Source organism: Oryctolagus cuniculus, chromosome 1 (genome assembly GCF_051225735.1).
Source record: "Oryctolagus cuniculus isolate XC-2025 breed Fujian yellow rabbit chromosome 1, ASM5122573v1, whole genome shotgun sequence".
Taxonomy (NCBI): domain Eukaryota; kingdom Metazoa; phylum Chordata; class Mammalia; order Lagomorpha; family Leporidae; genus Oryctolagus; species Oryctolagus cuniculus.
In genome coordinates, this window is record NC_142867.1 from 38,782,063 (window position 1) to 38,807,763 (window position 25,701).

The 25,701-nt window shown below is 40.5% G+C and overlaps 1 long non-coding RNA gene across 39 annotated transcripts in view; it reads right to left on the minus strand.

Moving 5' to 3' along the window:
• Positions 1-25,701, minus strand: part of LOC103351120 (uncharacterized) — a 219,544-nt gene that overhangs the window by 107,930 nt on the left and 85,913 nt on the right. For 18 of the 39 annotated variants that reach the window (XR_016218103.1, XR_016218107.1, XR_016218104.1 and 15 more), the window contains one exon: positions 24,457-24,663. The exons of 4 other annotated variants lie outside the window; for them this stretch is intronic. This is a non-coding gene — a long non-coding RNA (uncharacterized LOC103351120). Of the gene's footprint in view, positions 1-18,379; positions 18,419-22,190; positions 22,536-22,657; positions 22,711-24,456; positions 24,664-25,701 lie in introns of those variants that run through there. 17 more of the 39 variants (XR_016218097.1, XR_016218149.1, XR_011387957.2 and 14 more) reach the window with 2 other exon arrangements.

Here is a 25,701-nt window from a genome sequence, read left to right on the forward strand (position 1 = left end):
CTCATTTTTTTAGATAGTGCTGTTGAGGCTGCAGTTTCACATTCCACTCAAGCTGGGACACAGGAAAAGCCAGGTATCAGAACCAAATACAGGGATAGTTAAGTTTGTGGAAAATGGAATTAAAGATAAGTTTATTTTTCAAATAGTAAAGCTTTGAAACTCATGTGTATGAAGGAACTTAAAAGAGTTCTTACAAAATGTGAATTATAACAAAATGCTATATGGATTTTAAACATTTTTTGCATGAAAATACAAGTAAACTTATCTTTTAATTCCATTTTTCTACAAAATTTTTGAAGTACCCTTTATATCTAATTCTCATGCCTCATTCTTTCCACTATTAATCTTTCTTCAGTTCTCAGATTAGCTGCAACTTCCTCTAAGGAGTCTCCCATGACCACCGACCACCCTCTGGGTCTTCAGAGACTATGTCTCTCAGAAACCCATTCCCACCACCATGTCTTCCCATAACAACCAATTAGTGCCACAGTTATGTGCTTGACTTTCGGGACTGTATGACAGGATTCAAATTCCACAGGCCAAGATTCAAATTCTGGCTTTATACTTGCTAAGTTTATGAACTTGCAGAATTGACTAAGCTTGAAGTTTTTCAAGTGAATTAGGGGTAGTATCATTTCTATTAATCATATTAATTATTCTTATTGCATTAATAATATTATAGTTGGCTCAAGAAATAGTTGAGAGAATGAAAATTTCTGTTATTGTTATCAATAATAGTGTAGGTTGTTATTGCACTTACTGTGCTGTCATTTGCCTGTTTACTTTCTGTATTTCATGCTGGATTATAGAAACCATCTCTGGGATGGAAGTTAGGCCTTGTTAGCCATGATTTCCCAAGAGCCTAGCACAGTGCCCATGTGGCACACGCCAGGTGCTCAAAAATTGCTGAAGGGAGGAAAGAAGCAAAGAAGGGAGAGAGAGGAGTCAGGAAGGAGTGCAGTGAGCAGGGAGGGAGACTTGAGACTGCCCATTTTACAGGTGTTCCCGCTTTTCCCTGACACAACCTCAATAAAGGCATGAGGATATGTGCTGATATAAATAGACCATTACTCCTCTTGAGTTATATTTAAGGATCAGAGACCTTAAAAATTAGTTTGTTTTGACATCGTTAATGCCCAGTATGAACTGGAAATCCTGTTAGGTTAAAAAGTGTATAGAAAAAGGCAAAGCCTAGAAATTTTTCAACAAGTGATCATTGTCCTCCTTCAGGAGACGAAATCTAGCACTGATGTATGAAATGTAAATGACCTCCCATGAGCTTCAGAACCCCCCACCATCCAGTTCTCCAGCTCCCATTCCCTATCAAACAGAAACTCCAGTGTGGTTATGAAAATGCCAAGGCTCCCATTTTTTTTATTATTTAATAAATATGAATTTACAAAGTGCAACTTTTGTATTGTTGTGGCTTCCCCCCCAACCTCCCTCCCTCCCATGACCCTCCCCTCTCCCACTCCCTCTCCCATCCCGCCTTTCATAGAGTTTCATTTTCAGTTACCTTCATATACTGAAGATCAACTTAGTATACACTAAGCAAGGATTTCAACAGGCTGCCCTCACACAACCGCACAAGGTATAGGGTATTGTTCGACTAGTAGTGTTGTCTTTAAGTTTCATAGTAAAACACATTAAGGACAGAGATCCTACATGGGGAGCCTGTACCCAGTGACTCCCGTTGTTGATTTAACAATTGGCACTCTTATTTATGGCATCAGCAATCACCCGAGGCTCTTGCCATGAGCTGTCTAGGCTATGGAAGCCCCTTGAGTTCACCAACTCTGAACTTGTTTAGTCAAGGCTGTATCACAGTGGAGGTTCCTTCCTCCCTTCGAAGAAAGGTGCCTCCCTCCTTGATGGCCTGTTCATTCCGCTTGGGTCTTGTTCACCAGGATCTTTCATTTAGATTGTTTTTGCCACCGTGTTGTGGCTTTCCATGCCTGTGAAGGCTCCCATTTTTAACTTCATTCATCTCAGCTACACCCATCTTCATATTGTCACCTTTCAGTTCTAGCAGGCCAGTGCTTATTTTTAATTCTTCTGGTGACTAGAATACATTTGGAGTTGCCTGTATATTATTTCCACCCATTGGAATCAGTGCATGCAAGTGAGAAGAAACTATCCAAATAAGTGTATTTAAGTAATATAAGGTCAGGCAGTTTACCCACTCATAGTCCAAGACAATAAAATATTCTTCATATTTTTCACATTTCTTATAATAAAAGTCAGAGTCATAGGTAAAAATGCAAATTATGCAGAAGTCACTGCAGAGAGATGAATATAAAGACAAAGAGCCCTATTCATCTGTGATTCAAAAGTCCATTATTCAGAACACATCTTCTCCAACAGCCTTGTGCATGCTGCATAATTCACCAAGCCCAGCCGTACTTAGGAAGTGATGGTTAAATATTGAAAATCTGATTGGAAGAAGGAGGTGGCTTCCTGCTCTTTCCTGTAATTGCCTTGTCTGATTTTTCTCATGAACAATGTATCACTGGAATTTTTGACTATGATAGAGTGCACCCTCCTGAGAGTTCTGCCCTGAAGGCAAGGACTCCAACTCCGCAGGAGCCATCTGATGGAGGACTTCATACATCTTCTCTGCACCTGTCATCCTCGTTCCCTTGTCAAGCCCCAGGGTGCTGTGTGGAACTTATGTGCCTCTCCCAGCCTGGCTCCCTCCACTCCACCGCCTCTTGCACATTACAGCAGCTTAATGAGTTGAAGAGACAGAGCCAGCCCAGGCTTCTTGTTACAATCACATTCCATTTTCTTCAAATAAACTCTGCTCGGAACAAAAGCAGGGCCTTCTGGGCACAGCCTTTGTTGTGGATGTTTAATCATAACATTTTGGTGGGACCCGGCATATTATGATGACTGCTTTCAAGTAATTTGTGATATACATGCTTAGCGGATGATGTAACTGCATATTGTTGCTGTGCTTTTTGCTCTGTCGCTTCACGAGGCATAGTTTTCTATGACAGTATACTCTACAAATGCAAACAGATGTATTTCCCATGACCTTAACCCTGACAAAATAGAGTTGTTTCATGTATTTCCCAGTTAACATTTTGAAAGCTTCAAAACGTAGGCTTCTAAGTTCTCCCAATACTTGTGCTTTTCACACTTTTAATCATTTTAGATATTTCAGGAATGTGATAACATTGAAGATATGTTAGGACAAGAAATACAATAAAAAGTATTTAGGCTCCAACTATAAAAAGTTTATTTTAAAGTTGTTGGATTCTCTTAAGCCTTGATTTTAATTAACTGACTAAATGGTAAGAAAGAGCTTTTGAAACAAAATGTTAAAAGTGAAAGGCATCTAGAATTAGGTGATATCTGAAAATAGATGTGAAAATCTAGCAAAGAGAATTCCTAATACATTATGATGAAATCACTCTACAACAAACAAATGGGATTTATCCTAAAAGAGCTAATACATAATCGTTATTAGAGCCATCCTGCCACAAATGCCCTATTGTCTCAACCACTTCCTGCTTTGTGTTTTTTGCCTTCTAGGGTCTAAGGAGATGAAAAGAATTCTGAGGAGGTGGGATTTCCTCTTATTTGTGCCTGATCCTTTGGCATTTTCCAGTGAATCCTTACCAGTGAGGTGTGGTGATTAAAAACACTGGCTTTAAAATCAGATAGCCTTAAGATAAAAAAAATTTTCAGTTCTTAATAAGTGATTTTTAAAATTATGATTTCTTGATTTAAAATAGTTTTAGATTCACAAGAACTTCTGCAAATAGTAGATATTTTCCAAATACCCATCACCAAGTTTCCCAGTGGCAATGTATTACAGAACCACTGGATAGGGCCAAAACCAAGAAACTGACATTGATACAATACATTTTCAAACTAGACCTTAGTTGGATTTCACATTTTTTTGCATGAGCTATTTTTGTGGGGTGTATGTGCATATGGTATAGTGCTATGATTGGTATAACCAATAATTAAGACATAAAACTGTTTTATCAGCACAAAGAAACTCTAGGGTTATATGCTTATAGTAACTTCCTGCCTCTAAACCTAACTCCTGGTGTTCACAGATCTATTTATCACTATAATTTTGTCACTTCAAGAATATTTCATAATTGAGGTGGGCATCTAGTCTAGCGGTTAAGACATCCATGACCCATAATGCAGTAGCTAGGTTCAGTACCTACCCCTTGCTCCTGATTCTACCTTCCTACTAATGTAGGCCCTAGTGATGGCTCAAGTAATTGGGTTCTTGCCTCTCACGTGGACAACCTGGACGATGCCTTTTGTTGGCAGCTCTGGAGTAAACCAACAGATGGATCTGTGTGTGTGTGTGTGTGTGTACAAATCTCTCTCAAATAAATTTTAAAAGAATATTAAATAAGTGGAATTATTTATACAGCAGGCAATGCTTTCAGTCTGGCTTCCTTTTTTAAATTCAAAGATATCTAATTTATTTTCATTTATTTATTTGAAAGGCAGAGAGAGACAAATCTCATCCGTTTCATTCCCTAGATGCGCCCAATGACTTGAACTGGACTAGATTTAGTGCTAAGTGCCAAAGACTCAATCCACGTTCTCCATGTGGATGGCAGAAACTCAGTTATATCTATGCTGCCTCCAAAGGTCTGCATTAGCAAAAAGTTAGAGTCAGAAATCACAGCTGAGCATGAAGTCTAAGTAATCTGATATGGAATGTGGGAGTCTTAACTGGTATCTTAACTCCTAGGCTAAATGCTTGTCCCTGCTTTCACTTAGTATAATTCTTTTGAGATCCATTCAAGTTGTTAATACCATTTTATTGTTCAGCAGTATTCTGTAGTATAGCTGTCCCATAATTTGTTTATCCCTTCACCTATTTTAGAACATTTGGCTTGTTTTCAGTTTTTCACTGTAACAAAGCTGCTGTAAACTCTCTGATACAGACTTTTCTATGGATGTAACTTTTCATTTCCCTTAAACACTCATCAAGAGTTTTCTGAGTCATGTAATCTGGGTATGTTTGATTTCATAGGAAACTACCAACTACTTTCCAAAGCCGTTATACCATTTTATATTCCTTGTTATTATATGATATTATGACCTTTTTAAAAAGATTTATTTATTTTTATTTGACAGGTAGAGTTACAGACAGGGAGAGGGAGAGACAGTGAGAAAGATCTTCCATCTGCTGGTTCACTCCCCAAATGGCTGCAATTTGTGCAATGGTGTAGCTGGAGCTGCACCGATCCAAAGCCAGGAGCCTCTTCAGGGTCTTCACATGGGTGCACGGGCCCAAGGATTTGGGCCATCTTCCACTGCTTTCCCAGGCCATAGCAGAGAGCTGGATGGGAAGAGGAGCCGCCAGGACTAGAACCGGCGCCCATATGGGATGCCAGTGCCGCAGCCGGAAGATTAACCTACTGTGCCACAGCACCGGCCCCTGATATTATGACATTAAAAAAATTATTTGAAAGGCAAAGCAACAGAGGGAAAGTTCTTTCGTCTGCTGATAAACTCCTTAAATTCTTGCAGGATCTAGGGCTGAACCAAGCCAAAGCCAGGGGCCTAGAACTCAATGCAGATCTCCCATATGAATGGCACAGACCTAACTGCTACCTCCTAGAGTGTGCATTAGCTGGAATCTAGAGGCAGCAGCAGAGCCAGGACTCAATCCCAGGCATTCTGATGAGGGACATGGGTATCTCAAGCAGCATCTTAACTACTTGTCCAAATGCTCATCCCATCAGTATTGTTTTTTATTTTGATTATTCTTTTTAAAAGATTTATTTATTTGAAAATCAGAATTACAAAGAGAGAGGGAGAGAAATCTTCCATCCTCTAGTTCACCCCCCAAATGGTTGCAATAGCCAGTGCTGGGCCAGGTCAAAGCCAGGAGCCAGGAGCATCTTCTGTGTCTCCCACATGGATACAGGAGCCCAAAAACTTGGTCCATCCTCCGCTGTTTTCCCAGGTCCATTAGCAGGGAGATGGATTGTAAATCAAACAGCCAGGACTCAAACTGGGGCCCATACGGAATGCTGGCACTGCAGATATGATGGCGGCTTAACCCACTATGCCACAGCACCAACTCCTATTTTGATTATTCTAATAGGTGTGTAATAGTAGGACATGTAGCTTTAATTTGCATTTCCCTAGAGGATAATGATGTTGAATAGCTTTTCATATATTTATTTGCTATCTGTTTGTGATCTTTAGCATCTGTTGAAATCTTTTGCCCAAATTCTACTTGGATGACTTGCTTTCTTACTATTGAATTTAGAGCATTTTTTTATATATTCTGGATACAAATCCTCTATCAGATATGTAATTTGCAAATATTTTCTCTCAGTGTATAGTTGTTTTTTTTTTTTCATTCCCTTAGCACATATTGACAGGTTAAAAAGGTTTTAATTGCGGGGCTGGCACTGTGGCACAGCAGTTTAACGCCCTGGGCTGGGGCACCAGCATCCCGTGTGGGCGCCTATTCAAGACACGGCTGCTCTGCTTCCTGTCCAGCTCTCTGCTGTGACCCGGGAGGGCAGTAGAGGATGGCCCAACTCCTTGGGCCCCTGAGCCTGCGTGGGAGACCAGGAGGAGGCTCTTGGCTCCTGGCTTTGGATCTACACAGCTCCGACTGTTGTAGCCATGTGGGGAGTGAGCCATCAGATGGAGAACCTCTCTCTCTCTCTCTCTCTCCGTCTCCTCTCTCTGTGTAACTCTGATTTTCAGATAAATAAATTTTTAAAAAAAGGTTTTAATTGCAATGAAGTTTTTATCAAGTTTGTTTTCTAGTTAGTTCAGGCGAGGAATGGAAGCCAGTGTTCTTTGGACAGGCTCCACCAGACTGGGCAGGTCGTCACTCAGGACAGGATTCCAGGGTTATAATGGACTGAACTGTGCTCCTTCCAAATTCGTGTGATGAACCCCAATGTGGCTATAGTCAGATTTAGGGTCTTTATAGAGGTAATTAAGGTTAAATGAGATCGTAAGTTTCAGGTTTCATTCTGAAGAAGAAGAAACGGGAGATACCACCTTCTCGTCTGTTGCACAGAGGAAAGGCCACGTAAGACGCCAAGGGGCCAGCACAGCAGCCTTGTAGACTAGGCCTCTTGTCTGTGGCACTGGCATCCCATACCGGTACTGGCTCATGTCCTGGGTACTCCTCTTCAGACCCAGCTCTCTGCTATGGCCTGGAAAAGCAGTGGAGGATGGCCCAAATCCTTGGGCCACTGTACCTGCTTGGGAGACCAGAGGAAGCTCCTCGCTCCTGGCTTCCGATCGGCCCAACTCCGACCATTGTGGCCAATTGGGGAGTGAACCAGTGCATGGAAGAAATTTTCTCTCTGTTCTCTGTAGCTCTACCTCTCATACAAACAAACAAAACCAGCAAGAAGATGGCTGCCTGCAAGCCAGAGAGAGGTCTCTCTAGAAACCAACCCTACTCACACCTTGATCTTGGTCTTCTAGCCTCCACAGCTGTGAGAAAATGAATTTCTGCCTCTCATGGCATGATCCTCTGTTATGCCAATCTGCCTTAGCCCATTTTCTGCCATGATAACAGAGTGCCACAGACTGGGTAAATTATATATGGTAGAAATTCATTTAGCTGGCAGATCCAGAAGCTTGGAAATCCAAGATTGGAGGAGTGCATCTGGTGCAGACTTTTTTGCTGTCTCATAACATAGAGGAAAGCATCATTTAGAGAGACAGCCAGAGTAAGAGCAAGAGCAAGAACCTACTCCCTCAGCAACTAACCCATCTGGCCTTAATTCACTCATCACGACAGTGCCCCCACAATCTAATCACCTCTTCTGGTTCCACCTCTCACCATTTTTACAATGACAATTAAATTTCAACAGGAGTTTCAGAGCAGACATTCAAACCATTGCACAGCTAGAGTAGACTAACACAGATTTCCACCTACAGATTCCACAGGGGAAGGGTACCACCTCCTTATTGCAGGGAAAGTGGGTGACAGGCTTCGGTCCGTGAATTCTATTGCCTGTAGCGCCCATGAGGGTGGAGGAAGAACATGACTTGCTTCTAGTCCTTACCTAGAGAGCAGGCAGGTACGGTTAAAGGCTTCTGACTCATTGGGTTGAGCTTTTCACAAAGAACTTTTCATAGCTCTTTGCCTAGAGAATTCAAGCTTCTCTTGTGGCTATTTTGTCTATGCCTGTTTCCACTTTGGTGGTTTCTCCAATGCCAAGGTCAGTAAAAACAGGAAGTAATAAAATGTCCCAGGAAACTCACCTTGAGTCTTTAGATTCTTAGCTAATTCACCTTCTCTTCTCCGCTTTTCAGATTCATGTATTTTATCTAAGATTTCTTGTTATGATAAGTGGAGGGGTTACACGACATGCACCTTTTATATCTTGACTAGAATTGGAAACTGAAACTGTTTTTGTAAAAACTAAACTGAAAAGATTTCAGGATCTTGAGGGTTCTAGAAGTTACCTTGATTGGGAGACAACAGCAGGGTTGATTGACTCGATCTGGTATTGAAGAAGAAACTCTGGACTTGATGGAATTGGTTTCCATTTCAGTTTTGTGTGACCTTGGGGAAAGTGATTCACTCTCACCTTTCCATATTTCACTCTCTTCATTCATCAGAAATGTGACTGGGTTAGATCTGAATTAGGAAATAGATTTCTTCCCTTGTACCAACAAAATGAAATTGGAAAGCTTTGTTCAGAAGTATTCTAAGACCATGGTTAGGCTTAGAGAGAAGGAACATTGTGTTTAATTATTGATGTCTATTGTAGGCACAAAATAAGATCATGGTAGCACATTTGCCTTGCTTTTCTCTCTGTACTAGAAGATCTCTAAGGACTTTGCCAGGTCTAAGATTGTCTGATTCTAATACTGAAAGGAAATTAGCTCGAATGTATAGATTTCCAAGATGAAGATAAAAAATATCAGAAATTATCTTATGAAAAATGAAAATAACCATAATAGAAACAGAAGATAAAACAATTGAGAAAAAAATTTATCTGGGCTTCCTGTCAATCATGGTAAAAGGGGAAACTTTTTTTCTGGATCTCATCTCTTTATTCCTACTTTCTGGTGTGGTGATACAAATTTCCATATTCTCTTTTTTCTTTATGACTTTAGATGCTGTAGCAAAATGTTTCCACCTTTTTAATGGTTATTCTTAAATTTTAGAAGTACATACTTTGTAATTTTAAAAGTATACACTTTCAAAGTATTTCAAAGAGTATAAAGTCATTCAGCTTCAGTATCTCTGTCCTCTCAAATAGGACAAATAACACATTAAGTATCCTGTAAAGAACCACTTAATTTTCTATTATTTTGGTTTTGACTTTTAATTTCACTGTTTTAAATTTAAGAAAAACTTATTCAGTTTCTCTGCTTGCTTTTTATCATCCACCACAGTCTTCCTCTCTGAATTTCATTTTCTCTTTAGAAAAAGATTTTTTTATTTATTTATTGAAACACAGAGTGACAGAGAGAGGAGAGACAGATAGAGAGAAAGAGAGAGAGAGAGATTTTCTATCCACTGGTTCAGTTTTCAACTGATCATAACGGCCAGGCCAGGTACAGACCAAAGTCAGGTGCGTGGAATTCCATCAAGGTCTCCCATGGGGAAATGTGGTTGGAAGAAGGATGAACTGATATCATCTTCCCAGGCAAGCCTTGTTAGGTCCTGAGGCTGATGATAACCTTTTACTCAGATGATTTCCATCAGCATAGAATAATTTAACAGTTTTTTTTTTTTTTTTTTTTTTTACCTCAGCAATTTGTAGATATTGCTCCATTGTCACCTGGTATATGTAGCTGCTAATGAGAAGTAAGCTGTGTGTAATGATGATTCCTTTAAGAATTTGATCTTTCAGGTTAGTGTGGGCTAAACCATCACTTGCAATGTGCGCAGGATGCATCTAACTCTGCACTTATTTTTATTTATGCATCTTAGAACCTGAATTATATTTAATTTGAAGACTTGTGTTTTCAGCACTGAAAAATGCTTAGCCATCATCTATTCAGTTGTTGCATCCTTTCCACTCTTCTATTCTATTCTTCTGGAATTTTTGTTAGGTCTAAATCTCACTTCTCTATCTACCAATTCTCTGAATTGCTTTTTCATAATTTCCCAGTTCTATGTTATATTTTGGTAATTTTCTCTTTCATTGTGTTGATAAAGTTTATGGTATTTTATTTCTAGGATTTCTAATAAATTAATCTTAGATCTGCCTGTTATTTTATTTTTGCATGTTTTGGTTACATATTTTCTTATTTTTCATATTTTTATTTTTTAAAAAATTTTATTTTATTTATTTGAAATGCAGAGTTATAGGGATGTTCCATCTGCTGGTTCACTCCCCTTGCAGCTGGAGCTGGAGCTGGGCCAGGCTGAACCCAGGAGCATGGAGCTTCATCTAGATCTCCCACATGGGTGGCAAGTGCCCAAACACTTGGGCCATTCTCCACTGCATTCCCAGGCTTATTAGCAGAGAGCTAAATTGGAAGCGGAGTAGCTGTGACTCAAACCAATGCCCTTATGGGATGCCAATGTCACAGTCATGCTGGCTGTCCCTCTAGAGGATTTTCAATGGCTTTCACTTAACCATGCTAGGCTGTGAAGCTAGGACTATTTTACACTGTTATATCAGGACCCCTTGCCTGTGGATATAGTTGTATATTACAGCTATAGTCACTGATACAGAAGCAAAAGTTCTGGTTTAAAGCTATGTCAGTATCTTTGCTTCCTTCCTTGCTATTCAAGTAGTATTGGGAAACAGTTTCTTTAAACATCCCTTCATGTCCAAATTGTGATCTCCCTGGTCCAATTCCCAATTACCTGGAAACTTTAGATCCTGTCACCCTTTGGGTGCTTAGCTCCTAGTTTTCTATTCTGGCTGTTTACTATGCCCAAACCCAGCATACCCCCAGCTCTGGCCACATTCATTGCTTTGCACTTCTCTTTTCTTCCTGATTCAAAGAAACATTTATTTTGTTCCTGGAAGTGCTATTGGCTCTTGAATTTTTTTTATTATTTTATCTATAATTATTGTTACTAAGAAAAGGAGGGGTGGTTCAACTGTTGAAACTTCATCTTAAACAGAACTACAATATCTCTTATTCATTACCCAGTTTACATTCCACTTCTTTTGAAACATTTTATCTTGAAGATACATTGAGTAAGGTAATTGGGAGTGGTTCTTCAGAAGTAAACATATCCTTATCAACGTTACATAAAACCATAAAGCATCATACTTAAATGTTATAGAGATGACAATAATTCTAATGAAATGAGAGCTATCATCCAAATAATGTCTAAACTTTGTTCAAGGTTAAAACTTATTAATTCCAAATGGCACTCTTCTCAGCCTAGCTTTTTGATAAGACTGAATATTAAACTATTCAAAATTGAACTCTTTAGAGGAAGTGAAGACATTGTGCTGATTGAAAAGAGATCCATATGTTTTAGTCATATGTCAGGTGGCAAGGCTGATGTTCTGTTATGAAAATGCACAAGTGACTTTTACTGTTACTCCAGAAGAAGGCCTTGCCACCTCCCCAGTGAGCTGTAACAATGCCTGTGAAAAAGCTAAACTCTTAGTTTAAAAAAGCTTCAAATCATCTCAAAGCCTTGGTAGAAACCTCACTAGAGATCTTCCATAGCACAGGGGGAATTTTGTAGGACCCAGAAGGAAGATGTTGACTAAAGCAGATATTAGATCAGAGAACATCAAATGAAACACATGTGATCCTAATTTTCCTCTTCATTTAAAGTTGAATGCATATTAAACAAAGACCTTCCATGTTCTCATCTCAGTTCTGAGGATACTGAAATGATGGCCATTTGTTTCCTGTCCTTGACTGATTACATCAGTACAAGACTAGAGGCAGAGAGACACGCTCAGGAAATAACTAGACATTGTGAAATATGAAAAGATTAATCTAAGGGAGTGGAAATGTGAAAGGGATAAATAAACTTTTTGAAAAGTTTTAAAGGGACAAAACCTCAGTAGAGGGGCTGGCACTGTGGCTCACTTGGCTAATCCTCCACCTGCGACGCCAGCATCCCATATGGGCGCCAGCACTAGTCCTGGCTGCTCCTCTTCCAGTCCAGCTCTCTGCTGTGGCCCAGGAGGGCAGTAGAGGATGGCCCAAGTGCTTGGGCTCCTGCACCTGCATGGGAGACCAGGAAGAAGCACCTGACTCCTGGCTTCGGATCAGCGCAGTGCCAGCGTAGTGGCCATTTTGGGGGTGAACCAATGGAAGGAAGACCTTTCTCTCTGTCTCTCTCTCTGTCTATAACTCTGTCAAAAAAATCTAAAAAAAAAAAAAACCTTGGTAGAATGCAGAGTAAGGATACAGGAAAAATTTATAACTCCAAGATTATTTCCACATGTTTTGTTTATGTGACAGGATTGATAGGTGGGGTCAACCATTGATTGACACAAAGAATATGGGAGAAAGAAAAGGAAAAAGGGCAGTAAGACAAAGGTTTTAGGTTTCAGATAGATTGAACTTTAAGCGTTTGGTGGCCATCTGGGTAAAGGAATCCTCCAGTGGGAAGCTGGATGCTTGGTAAATTTTAAGACAGAAACTATAAAATTAAGAGCCATCAGTTTATATGGACAGTGATTAGAGAAAGAATCCCAGAGGGAAGAGCAGAAGGAGTTATAATTTCTCATTCCATCAAAGAAAGTCCTGATGAGCTGAGACACATGAATAAACATAGAATTAGCATTTTTAAATATAGTAAGGCCACAGAACATTCATTTCTGGAGTCAATTTGATGACTTCTGGAGTAGAAGATTACCTGGACTAGAACCCTAGGTGGAGAGACCCTCAGAGAAGTTCCATTACTGAGAGTAAGCTGCCCTTGAACATAGGAGGAGGTTGAAAGAAGGTAATAAGAGCTACTGGTGCCGCGGCTCACTAGGCTAATCTTCCGCCTGTGGCGCTGGCACCCCGGGTTCTAGTCCCGGTCGGGGCACCGGATTCTGAAGGCAGTGGAGGATGGCCCAAGTGCTTGGGCCCTGCACCCACATGGGAGACCAGGAGGAAGCACCTGGCTCCTGGCTTTGGATCAGCCCAGTGTGCCAACCATAGCGGCCATTGCGGGGGGTGAACCAACCGAAGGAAGACCTCTCTCTCTCTCTGTCTAACTCTGCCTGTCAAAAAGTAATAAGAGCAAGTTTTGCTGTTCACAAGCATCTGTGCCCTGGCGCTGTTATATAAACTGCATTTGTGGACGCAGAAGTTGATGGCTGGAGAGGACATAAATTTCAGGGAAGTAACAGGGTCTTCCTCAAAATTCAGGGGCTTATGCCAGAGTCACATTCCAAGTAGAAAGCAGGTGACTTTGAACCCAACAGTGCTGATAGGACCAATGGGAATGAACAAATGTAGCCAGGGGGACATGAGCAATGAGAATAAAGAAAGGTACTGGTGGATCCATGAACAGTGGAAATGGACATAGATTGGCACCATCAGGATGAGCACCATCAGGGAGCATCAGAGCATCAGAGCAGGGATTACAACATGGAGGCAAGATGAGAAGCTTAGGTTGGAAGAAACCTAGAGATCAAGTCCATGCCCACGGGAAGACTCAGAAATAACTCTACGATGCTTCAAGTGGGGAAACTTTCAAACCACAATAATTTGTGAAACAAAAGGGGTTGCAGTTGTACTTGCTGTCATAGACTGATGAGGCAAGTGATATTAGGAATTACATACAAAATATCTAAAACTCCTAGAAATTCAGGAGTATGTCAAAATGTATTTGAGTTTTATTCATTAGAAAAACATCTGTATTCATTTGAAAAATAGCATATGAAAGTGAAGAACAAATTATTTATTCATACTGAGACTGATATGCAAATAGACTTAGGTACTTAAACTAATTTTATGTCATCTTCCCCACATCATCCACTGTGGGGAGCAACCCGGACTAGACTAAGTTACTGGAATTAAGACTTATTCTATGCATCTGCTCTCCCACAATATGGCGCTGGGAGAGGAGAAAAACAGCTTCTACACAGCTGCCTCCAGTTCAGCCAATAAACTGTAGGACTTGCTCCTGATTGGAGGAGAGCAGCGTACTCGGCGTGTGGGCAGCCGAGTTGGGATTGGCAGAGGAGGACTATAAAGGAGGAGAGAGACGGCATGCACCAGGAACATCTATCTGAAGGAACACCTGTGCAGCCCCCGAGAGAGCCGGCCGGCGGTGTGCTGCTCCCCCGTGGAAGTGGGGAAAGTGGCTAGGGGGAACCGCCCTTCCACGGAGGTGGAAGGGTCGGTAGCCAACCAGGGAAGAACCAGCAGCAAACCCAGGAAGGGCCGAGCAGACAAAAGAACAACGCAGGGTCCTGTGTCGTTCCTCCACGAAGACGGGGAGCGACATAATGGTGCCGTGCCTCGGATATGAAGCCTAGGCAGGGTTTGGTGTCGTTCCTCCATGAAGAGGGGGAGCGACAATCCACTAACCAGTGACTCAAAGACAAATTATTTGGTGCTAGCAAAAGCCCAAAGAAGAGAGTGTGCTGATCCTATTTAGGATGGAATCTCCTCATGGCTGTCAGAAGGTCTAGCTAAAGAAGTAGAAAACTGGCTCTCAGTGCTCATGACCTGACCTCTGCTGCATGTTTAGCTTCATCTCATACCAACGTGTACATTGCTTTTCTTGCTCCCCTCTTACTAGTCTGCTTTTTGTTCTCAAAAACTTCTCTCTCCATGAGAGTCAGGGGTCTTTTGAGGGCTGTTCCCTCTACTTTACATGCTCTAATCTTCACTTGCACACCCACCCCCACCTTTGTCTAATATATTCCCAGGCCTCCTCAAACCAGAAAGTTTTATGCCTCTATGGTATTATGATAGAGTGGGAAAAACAATGGTTTATAAGTTAGGAGAAACTGTTTCTAATCCTTTATCAACTTCTATGTAGCTGTGTACTTTGGGTTACTTTACCTCTCTGGAAATTAATTTACTCATTAGAAAAACAGTTAAAAAATTAAGTGTACCCAACCCAAAGGGTAGTCAAAGAATTTTTCTGAGATAATAGGAAGGCCTTTAATAGTACTCATTCAAGGCACTATATTTGGAAAGCTCTAGGAAGACTTTTCTATTACTCAGCCCACAGCTTCTCAGCCTGTTCCTCACATACTCTACAGTAGACATCAGACATCCAATCTGCCTTCCTCTTTTACAATAAAGGTCAGTTCTCACCAGGTCCCATGAAATCACATTGCTCAAGAATAGTTGTTCTCCCTACTCATGATAACATTTGATGATCCAAAGCCCACAAGTTGTTTGACTAGTAATTACCACCAGGAAACAAAGCTAGCAAAACCAAACTCCAGACCTCTGGAAATCTATTTCTCTCGTATGTTTTATTTTTTTCAGAATAACCTAAACATCTTTGGCTTTTATCTTCTAGCTTTCTTCTTAGATGTAAAGCTCAAAACTTCCTTCTGCTTTAGATCCTGGTGTTAGCAAACTCCCTGAGAATTCTGCAGCAATATTCCTCTTCCTAAAATGAGAAGGAAGAAAGGTTTTCTCCTTGTCTTAGGTGCAGTGTGCAACCTGGAAGCCTCCAGTTCTGATGACTCCATGGAGCCTCAGGAATGACCTGAAAGAAGGGAGGAAATACATGGCCCAAGTGCTACTAGCCACCCCATGCCAGTGCACACATTGAGCACACATTGCTGAGTGAACCTAGAGTTCTTTCCAGTTGATCCTAACTCAGCCTCATAGTTCTACTCATTCCAGCCCTTCAGCCAGTCATCATCAATCAAAAGCCGACAAGTGAGATAAAGCCAATTAACAACAAATACCATTGAGGCAGAATCTTTCTCTGAAAGTTCACTCTTAAAAATTCTGGAGTAACCTTCTGTTGTGCCAGAATTAGAAACTACCTTCAACTCTGTAATGTGTGTGTACTCTGGCTCACTTCAGAGATGTTCAGTTCAGATTGGTAAACTGCTCTAAGAAAAGATTTATTAAATAGGACAATTCTGTTTTGGACAAAAATAAATACAGGCTGGAATGATGTTTATGAGGTAATTTTTTCCCTTTGGCAAAGCAATTTTGTACTTTGTCTTCTATAATTGCTGTTCAGGGCTAGGAAACAAAACTTTTGCAGCCACCATTGGTGGCCTATACAAATCCTTTCCCAGTCTTCTTCCTTGCTAGTGGAATCAAATTTCACTTGGGTATTCACAGGTTTACTTTGCTGTGCCCATTCTGACTGGTTGGTGTCCATCTGTACCCACTGTCCAATATTTCAAAGATCACTTTCTAGCTCCCCTCTGCAGAGTTATGCAGTCCTTCTCACAGCTAGGAGTGAACAGAAATTTGTCCAAGCCAATCAAAGTTATTATCTAATTCTCTCTGCCAGTGATTGACTTAGGTATTAACATATACTCCTCCTGGTTAATGACATGAGAAAGTATGTGTGACATTATGATATAAATGTGTTTTTGTTGATGGTGCCTGGTTCATAACTCCCTCCCCAAGAAACCAGAATTTGTCTTCCTCAAGGTGGGTCATAGAAACTCTGATCTTCCACTGCCTTTCAGTCTCAGAGCTGGCCGTAGAAAAGTCTATAACATTCTTTGATAGTAGAAGACAAGATCCTCATTTAAAAAGGGGTCTTGCCCCATACTCACAAAGAAAGAATGTGAAACAATCTTAACAGCTGGTTTCCCCTATTCAGCATAGTAGTAGCATAAGAATATACCATTTCGCCCAATCACATTTCTGTGTGGTAGCCCATTTCAATCATAACTATGCAATGAATTCTCCACAAAAACCCACAAGACAAGGTTCAGAGAGCTTTCCAGAAGACTGAACACATGGAGGTTCCTGCACAGTGGAATGTCCAGAGAGGGCATGGGAGCTCTGTACCCCTTGCCTGATAACTTTCTTTGTGAATTTCTTCATCTTTATAGTATCTTTTTTATTAGACTGATAAATGTAAGTATTTCCCTAAATTCTGTGAGCCACTCCAGAAAATTAATTGAATCCAAAAAGACAGAGTTGTTCAAACCCTAATTAATGGGTGGTCAGCAGCACAGGTGAAAACCTAGGACATGCAATTTGGAATCTAAAACAGGAGGGAGCCTTCAATTCAGGTAGACAATGTCAGAACTGAATTGACCCAGCTGGTGTCTACTGCAGAATTGATTGCTTGCTTGGTTTTGGGAAGAAATCTCCACTTCTTTTGAGTTCACTAGAGTCTTCTTCATTCATTGTTGTGGTGTGAGAAAGCTGAAGGAAAACATGCAGTTTGTTTTTCAATTCAATAAGTCTAGTGAGGAAACTTCTGGGAAAATGTTTTTCTTAAAAAGAGATATCCACGGGGTTTCACAATAAAGTTAGAAGATAAAATGCTTGTATTCAACACCAGTTCCTTCTAAAGCTCCACTAAAAAGACAGTAAAGAAATTTCCTTTAAGGCATAAATTGTAAGAACAGGAAAATATGAGAGAGGATATCAACAATTTGTTTTGTTTTTGTTTTGTTTTGTTTTTTGACAGGCAGAGTGGACAGTGAGAGAGAGAGACAGAGAGAAAGGTCTTCTTTTTGTCGTTGGTTCACCCTCCAATGGCCGCTGCAGCCGGCGCGCTGCAGCCGGTGTGCCGGCGCTGCAAGGCGGAGGATTAGCCTAGTGAGCCATGGCGCCGGCCAAACAATTTGTTTTTAAGCTAGAAAGCATACAGACAAGTAGGAACTGACTTGCAGAACCAAGTTGAATGTCAGCCATCATGGAAAAGTCTAAGAAAGAACACCATTTCACGAGCATGCTTAAAAGTCTCAGGAAGTGGAAATTGGCCACAAGAATATAGACCAGGGCTAAAACAAAAGGATTTTTAAAGTTTTTATTGTTGTTGTTTGAGAGGCAAAGAAGGAAAGAGAGTTCCCATTCATTGGTTCATTCTGTAAATGCCCTGAATGGCCCCTGGCTGAGGATGAAGACATGAGCTGGGCATTTAGTCCAAGTGTCCCACAGAAGTGGCAAAAATTGAGTTACTTGAGTCATCACCACTGCCTCCCAAGATTCACATTAGCAGGAAGCTGAAGTCAGTTGTAGGGAGGGTTATTGAACCCAACCACTCTGATTTAGAAGTTTGGTGTTTTAATGGGTGTCTTAACTACTAAGTCAAATGCCCACCCCTAAGTGTTTTTTTTTTTAATAAATAAAAAGCATCTCCAAATCTCCTCTGAAAATATAATCATTACCCCTCCCCACAATGATGAATTTTGCTCTAAAAGGCTTAGGGAGCACCAAGCAAAATTGAGGACAAGAATTTAGTATCAAGAATGAGGAGCCTGAGTAAAATTCTATATTCTCAATATTGAGATCCCCAGCCCTCTTCTCTAAGTGGGATTTCCAAAATGTTGGCTGCCAGAATTATACCTACCAGGAAGGAGACTGGAGAGTCTTCTCCTGATAATCTGTCCTGTCCAAGAAAAAAAATTAAAGGTCATGTTATTAAGGATTCCTCTCTTAAAGGATTATAAGAGAGGCTCTAACATTTAATCATTTAAGAGAAGCTCTAACACAATGGACACAGTCCAAAAGACATATAGAAAAGCAACTGTGAATACAGTTATGACACAGGGAGAAGAAAAGTTCAGGGAAATCAATGTCTTCATTGCATCCATAAAATAAAATAAGTTTCTATTTTTATAAAAAGGATAGGAGAGAGTTTGAAAGAAAAGAAAAGAGCTATCAAAAATAAAAAATTTTCAATGAAAAGACTGGAAGATAAATCTGACGAATCTCTCCCCAAAAATAGAACAAAAAGAATGGGAAAATTTGGATGTAGGAAAGCAAATATTGTAACAAAAAAGACTTAGTATTGAAATAATGGAATTTCTAGAAAACATAATGAAAAATCATAAAGAAACCATGGAAAAAAGAATATAATCAATTTTTAAAAAATTTCCAGTGCTGTAGATCATCAAATTCCATCTACTGAGTACCAAACACATGAATAAAAATAGATCCACACTAAGGCACTTCTGTGGTCTAAATTTTACGTTCACCTGCACCCTCCATTCATACATTTACCTAGGCACCAGGGATATAATATGAGTAAGTGGAACCTTGGGAGATTCCTAGGTCATTTTCATTTTACCCTCATAAATTAGATTAGTCCACTCATCTCACTAGACAGCCCAGTGAGCTAGCTCACCTTTTCTACCACCCAACAGAGGTAGAAGGCACTGTCTAGGAGCCTGAACACCTTTACCAGATGTTGAGTCTGATGCTGCCTTGATCTTGGACTTTTCAATCTTCAGCACTGTGAGACAACATTTAAGCTGTTTATAAGCCACTCTATTTATGATCCTTATTGCAGGATGAAATTACTAAAAGATATATACTATGAAATTTCAAAAATTAAAGATTGGGCAGTTATATTACTTACTAAGGATCAAGAACCACAATGGCATCAGATTTTTCTACAGTAGCATTAGAAGTAGAGAGGTTGTAGAGCAATGCATCAGACTTCTGGGTGGAATAACAATCTATACCAATCCTATCAATCAAATATAAGGATCAAATATGTTTTCAACTATTCAAAACATTTACCTTCCATATACCCTATCTCAGAAAACTATTGGAGGATGCACTCCATCAAAATAAAGAAAGAAAAAACAAACAAAGAAACTTGAAAACAAGAAATCCAAAAGCAAGGGATTCACCATAAGAAATAGAACTAGAAGCTCTAGCATGAAGAAGCTTAGGATGACAGGAAAGCCACAGGACTAAGGCGAAAAACCAGCTCATATTGGCACAAGTCAGGAGATTGTAAGAGATATATCTCCAAGAAGATAAAGCTGATAATGGAGCTGCTAAAGGCGCATGACATCCACAAAGAAATATGCCTTAGTCAAAAGCCAAAATGTTGGGGCCAACATTCACGGTGAAGCAGATAAAGCTGCTGCCTGTGAGGGTAGCATCTCATATGGGCACCAATTTGTGTCCCTGCTACTCTGCTTCCAAGCCAGCTCCCTGCTAATGGATGGGAAAAGCAGTGGAGGATGACCAAAGTGTTTGGGCCCCTGCCACCAATGTGGGAGACCCAGATGAATCTCCTGGCTCCTGGCTTCTGCCTGGCCCATCGCTGGCCATTGTGGCCATCTGGAGAATGAACCAGTAGATAGAAAATCTCTATCTCTCTCTGATTCTCCTTCTCTCTCTGTAAGTCTGCATTTGAAATAAATATATAAATATATAAAATATATATGTAATTTATTATCATTTAGTATCATTCTTGATACTAAATTATATATTATATATAAATATACAAAATATAATGTAAGTCTGCATTTGAAATAAATATATAAGTAAATACATAAATATATAAAACATATATATTTATATAAATATATAATTTTTTTTAAAAAGCCAAAATGTTGAATATATCAAATAGAAAAGGTATATAACGACACTGTGGGACCAGCCCTTTGGTTTAGTGGGTAAAGCTACTGCCTGCTGTGCCGGCATCCCATATGAGCACCAGCTCATGATCCGGCTGCTCCACCTCTGATATGGCTCTCTGATAAGGCCTGGGAAAGCAGTGGAGGATGGCCCAAGCCCTTGGGCCCCTGCACCTACGTGGGAGACCTGGAGGAGGCTCCTGGCTCCTGGCTTCAGATCAGCACAGCTATGGCCATTGCAGCCAACTGGGGAGTGAACCAACAGATGGAAGACCTTTCTCTCTCTCTCTCTCTCTCTCTCTCTCTCTCTCTGCCTCTCCTTCTCTTTGTGTAGCTCTGACTTTCCAATACATAAATAAATCTTTAAAAAAAAATAAATGAACTATACCCCTGATGATACCACTGAACAATCCTGAAGCCATCTAGGTCTTCAGACTTCATGTTATGTGAAAAAATAAATATCACTAGTACAAACTGCCTTCAGTTGGATTTTCTTCACTTGCATCCAGAATCATATAATTAACAAAAAGACGCAATTTCCTACAGAAAAAAATGGAGGTGTAGAGTTTGGCGCATGGTTTGGAAAGCCATCATGAATTAAAATAGCTCTCTCATTAGTCACATGAGCACTCCCAACTTTCTCCTGCATCTGTTCAATCTCTCTTTAGCTCTCATTTCCTCAGCTTACTCATATTCTTATACTTTTTTTTCCCCTGTTTTTAGCAAATGGCTGGTTACTACCCCTCCTCACTGTTTACTTCTACCTTCAACTCTCATTATTAAAATAAGAATATTCTCTAGTACTTTCTTGAAAAAATAAATTGAGGAGGTCAAGTTCATATTTTTTTTTAACTTTTATTTAATGAATATAAATTTCCAAAGTACGATTTATGGATTACAATGGCTTCCCCCCCATACCGTCCCTCCCACCCACAACCCTCCCCTTTCCCACTCCCTCTCCCCTTCCATTCACATCAAGATTCATTTTCGATTATCTTAATATACAGAAGATCAGCTTAGTATACATTAAGTAAGGATTTCAACAGTTTGCTCCCACACAGAAACATAAAGTGAAAAATAATAGATGATTTTTCTTAAATGATGATGAAATCAGATCAGACCTATTGTCATGTTTAATCCCAGTGAGAGTCAAGTTGGGAGTTGATAATTTCTTTTTTTTTTTTTTTTTTTACAGAGGATCAGTTTAGTATGCATTAAGTAGAGATTTCAACAGTTTGCACCCCCATAGAAACACAAAGTGAAATATATTGTTTGAGTACTCGTTATAGCATTAAATCTCAATGCACAGCACATTAAGGACAGAGATCCTACATGAGGAGTAAGTGCACAGTGACTCCTGTTGTTGACTTTACCAATTGACACTCCTGTCTATGGCATCAGTAATCTCCCTATGCTCCAGTCATGAGTTTCCAAGGCTATGGAAGCCCTCTGAGTTCTCCGATTCTTATCTTGTTTAGACAAGGTCATAGTCAAAGTGGAGGTTCTCTCCTCCCTTCAGAGAAAGGTACCTCCTTCTTTGAAGACCTGTTCTTTCCACTGAGATCTCACTCACAGAGATCTTTTGCCAGAGTGTCTTGGCTTTCCATGCCTGAAATACTCTCATGGGCTTTTCAGCCAGATCCGAATGCCTTTAGGGCTGATTCTGAGGCCAGAGTGCTATTTAGGACATCTGCCATTCTATGAGTCTGCTGAGTATCTCAGAGGTCAAGTTCATATTTAAATGCAAGGTTGATGGTACCTCTGACCAACTTTCTGATTGGATTCCTTTCATTAAAACAACAGTCCCGGCCGGCGCCGTGGCTCACTAGGCTAATCCTCTGCCTTGCGGCGCCGGCACACCGGGTTCTAGTCCCAGTTGGGGTGCCAGATTCTGTCCTGGTTGCCCCTCTTCCAGGCTGGCTCTCTGCTGTGGCCAGGGAGTGAAGTGGAGAATGGCCCAAGTACTTGGGCCCTGCACCCCATGGGAGACCAGGAGAAGCACCTGGCTCCTGCCTTCAGATCAGTGCGGTGTGCTGGCCGCAGCGCGCCGGCCGCGGTGGCCATTGGAGGGTGAACCAACAGCAGAGGAGGACATTTCTCTCTGTCTCTCTCTCTCACTGTCCACTCTGCCTGTCAAAAAATAAAAATTAAAAAATAAAAAAAAAAAAAACAGTCCCTGGCCCAACCAACCACATGTTGTGGGTGGAGGAAGGAAAGTAGTATTGAGGTCATGGTGAAATAAAACTGGTTACCTGGACTCATTATCACCTCACAGAAGATGGGTGCCATTTCTTCTTAGAATGGGCTGTGGAATAGAATGAGTGACTTAACCTAAGATAACTGATTGCCTTTCTGAAACATCAAAAAAGAGAATACACAAATTCCTTTAATGGCCCATTCCTTTTATGCTACCTCACAGCAAAGGCATTTTAAAGCCTAAACCACAACTTCCCGCTACAATCATTTTCTCTTGTGGCCTCACTGGAAATAAGATACAGAAGCTTCCTACCACAACTATAGTATCCATTCTGGAAATACTATACCCCTTTGATAATCCCATTTCTAAGTAAAAAAGAATCCATTTATTCACACTATTATTTTTAAGAACTAAGGAAGAAAATGTCTCATGCATCACATCTATAGAGCATATCTCCACAAAATGAAAGTGTAGATTAGTTTTTGTTCAACAATAATATGGTATGATGCAAATATCAAAGGCAATTTGATATTTTTAAGAAGGCAAAGATATTTTAAGTTATAGCACTCTAATTCACAGGCTCTGTACTGAATACAATTTAAAGAAATAAAATTTTTGTCTTTGTAGTGCTCACAAAATAACACCAGTCATTTCTTGTGGGAGGCCAGAAACTTATGATGGATGATAGAATTATATATGGAAATGTATATGGATATGCATTACATTATAGAGAAATATACCTAGATATAACTAATGTGCCATTAAGTGCATATAAACTTTGTGACAGCTTGATGTATGCATAGCTGCTTCTAATTAATGTTAATGTGCCTTATATATACAAAAGGGAATTTCAATGTGTATGTGTGTGAACATGTATTGAAAGAGCAAAAGAAACTGACATGTCTTTAAAGACATGTATTAATGTGTACTGTAGACACATTAGCATTACAATGTATCTTTTAATACATGTTTTAACGTGTCTTTAATGCAAACCTTGTAGCAGTTCATCAGAAATATAAAAATGACCTAGCAATGCAGTTATGGAAGATTCGTTGAGGTTTATACATATTTAGGAACTTTCTTGTTAGTAGCCAGTCTATGGACAGTTACACTTCACATTCACTGAGTACTTACAAAGCACTAGAAACAATGCACAGGGCTTCCCGGCTCATGGACAATTGTGGTTAAACTTCCTTTCTGTCCTTCTCGTGTTTGATCCTGCCTCCTCATCTTAGCTGTCATCAGCCCGGGAAGTCCTGGTCACCTCAGCAATTGCTCTGTGCTTCAGTTTGCTGCCCTCTAGATTGTCCACTCCCATTTTCTACAGTGAACACTTTATGGGATCTTCGACCATCAGCCTGGGAGTTTGGTGGAGGAAGAAACTGTCTCCCCCTTACAATTCCTCCTGGTTTCATCATGAGAGAATTACATTGTATGGGAGGGCCAGAGATAAATCACTGAGAGAAGACTCTGCGTATTTTTACAAGTATTTACTTGTTTTTATTTACTTGAAGAGCAGAGTAAAAGAGAGAGAGATGAAAAGGGGGAATGGAGAGAGAAAAAAATATTTTCCATGCATTACTGATGGTTCTATGTATTTGGGAATAAACTTGTGCAAGCGTCATCATCTGGGAAATTATATAAGTAATTAGATGGTTAATTTTAATGTGTCAAGTAACTGGGCTAAGAGATGCCCAGATAGCTGGCAAAAGATTATTTCTGGGGTGTGTCTGTGTGAATGTTTCCAAAAGATATTAGCATTTGACTTATTAATCTGCACTTCTGTTCCCGGGCCTTCAGACTCCAGGATTAACACCAGCCACCACCCTCCACCCACAACCCCAGTTCTCTTACCTTATTGAGTTGTGTCATCAGATCTCTTGTTCTCAGGTCTTGAACTGAATTGTGTCACGGATTTTCCTTAGTTATCCAGCTTGCAAACAGAAGATGGTGGGACTTCTTAGCCTCCATAATCATATGAACTAATTCCAAGTTATATATAATTACTTCTGTTTCTCTGGAGAACTCTTCAATAATACAGATTTTGGACCATGAGTGGTTCTAAAGGTATAAAATTTTAAGGGTGAGTTTTAAAATTAGTTTCTTGAATTTCTGGAACAAGCTTTCTAATCTGATTAAAAATGGTAATGACTATTTCCAGTACTAAAGATAACACTGATAGTCCATGGCATGCACTATTTACAGAGATATATCAAATATCTGCATTGGATACCTCTAACCAATCACTTATAAAGAATAAGAATATTGGCCGGCGCCGTGGCTCAATAGGCTAATCCTCCACCTAGCGGCGCCAGCACACCAGGTTCCAGTCCCGGTCAGGGCGTCGGATTCTGTCCCAGTTGCCCCTATTCCAGGCCAGCTCTCTGCTGTGACCCGGGAAGGCAGTGGAGGATGGCCCAAGTGCTTGGGCCCTGCACCCCATAGGAGACCAGGAGAAGCACCTGGCTCCTGCCTTCGGATCAGCACGGTACGCCGGCTGCAGTGTGCCAGCCGTGGCAGCCATTGGAGGGTGAACCAACGGCAAAAGGAAGACCTTTCTGTCTCTCTCTCACTATCCACTCTGCCTGTCAAAAAAAAAAAAAAAAAAAAAAAAAAAGAGTAAGGATATCAGTGACTCTATATGTGATCCTTCTGAACATTTTTGGAAAACTAAAAAATAGAGCCTGGCACTGTGGCATAGTGGGTGTGAGGCCACCACCTGCAATGCCAGCATCCCATGTAGGCCCCAACTAGAGTCCCAGCTGCTCCACTTCCGATCTAGCTCTTTGCTATGGCCTGGGCATGGGGGAGGGGAGGATGTGGAAGATGACCCAGGTGCTTGGGTCCCTGCACCTGCGTGAGAGACCGGGAAGAAGATACTGGCTTCAGATCAGCGCAGTCCCAGCCATTGCGGCCATTGGGGAGTGAACCAACAGATGGAAGACCTCTCTCCCATTTTCTCTCTCTCTCTTTCTCTCTCTCTCTCTCTCTCTCTCTCTGCCTCTGCCCTCTGTGGCTCTGCCTTTCAAATAAATAGATAAATCTTCTAAAAAATCTGAGAAATAAAATTATGTTGAATGATTGCTCTTAATGTCATTG